Genomic DNA, 636 nt, shown 5'->3' with positions numbered 1-636 from the left:
CAAATTTGAAAGTTTATAACAATGACTAATTTACTATCTATAATGCTTACATGATTGGCTTTCTTGGGTTTTTTCTTCAGTAAAGTTTTTAAAAATCAATCGAATCTTCGATTAATATTTTCGATTTGAAACAAATGAATGAACAAAAATCCAACCTAATACGAATATGCTTCAACCTCTATATTCTCATATTTTCCCATGTTTTTCAACTGTCCAAGTTAATGTCAACTATGAAGGAAAGGGGTGATTACGATATTTTGATATGGGATTGATATCAGTATCTAAGTAGGTACGCCTTTCAAGGTAGTCAGATATTTTAAATAATTCATAAAATAAAACGAGTGAATTGTGTAAATAAATAGAAGCATAATTGGGATGGAGATGAATGGGAATCCAATGCAACGGAAAAGGAACAAATGAGAGTGATAATAAACATGCCCACATGGGCCTTTGTAGGAATCCCAAGAATAACATTTGAGCGTGTTTGGAAGAAATTTTTTCAAGTGAAAAAGGATTTCGTTTAAAAAAATATATGATTAAAAAATAGAAAAATTAATTTGTTATAAAAACATAGAAAAGAAAAGAAAATAGAGAAGTCGGATAAATTTATGTTTATTTTATTGAGAATCAAAGATT

The sequence above is a fragment of the Olea europaea genome, unplaced genomic scaffold (assembly GCF_002742605.1).
Source record: "Olea europaea var. sylvestris unplaced genomic scaffold, O_europaea_v1 scaffold3132, whole genome shotgun sequence".
In the NCBI taxonomy this organism is placed as follows: domain Eukaryota; kingdom Viridiplantae; phylum Streptophyta; class Magnoliopsida; order Lamiales; family Oleaceae; genus Olea; species Olea europaea.
The sequence above is the reverse complement of the archived record's forward strand: the minus strand, read 5'-3'. Positions refer to the sequence as shown.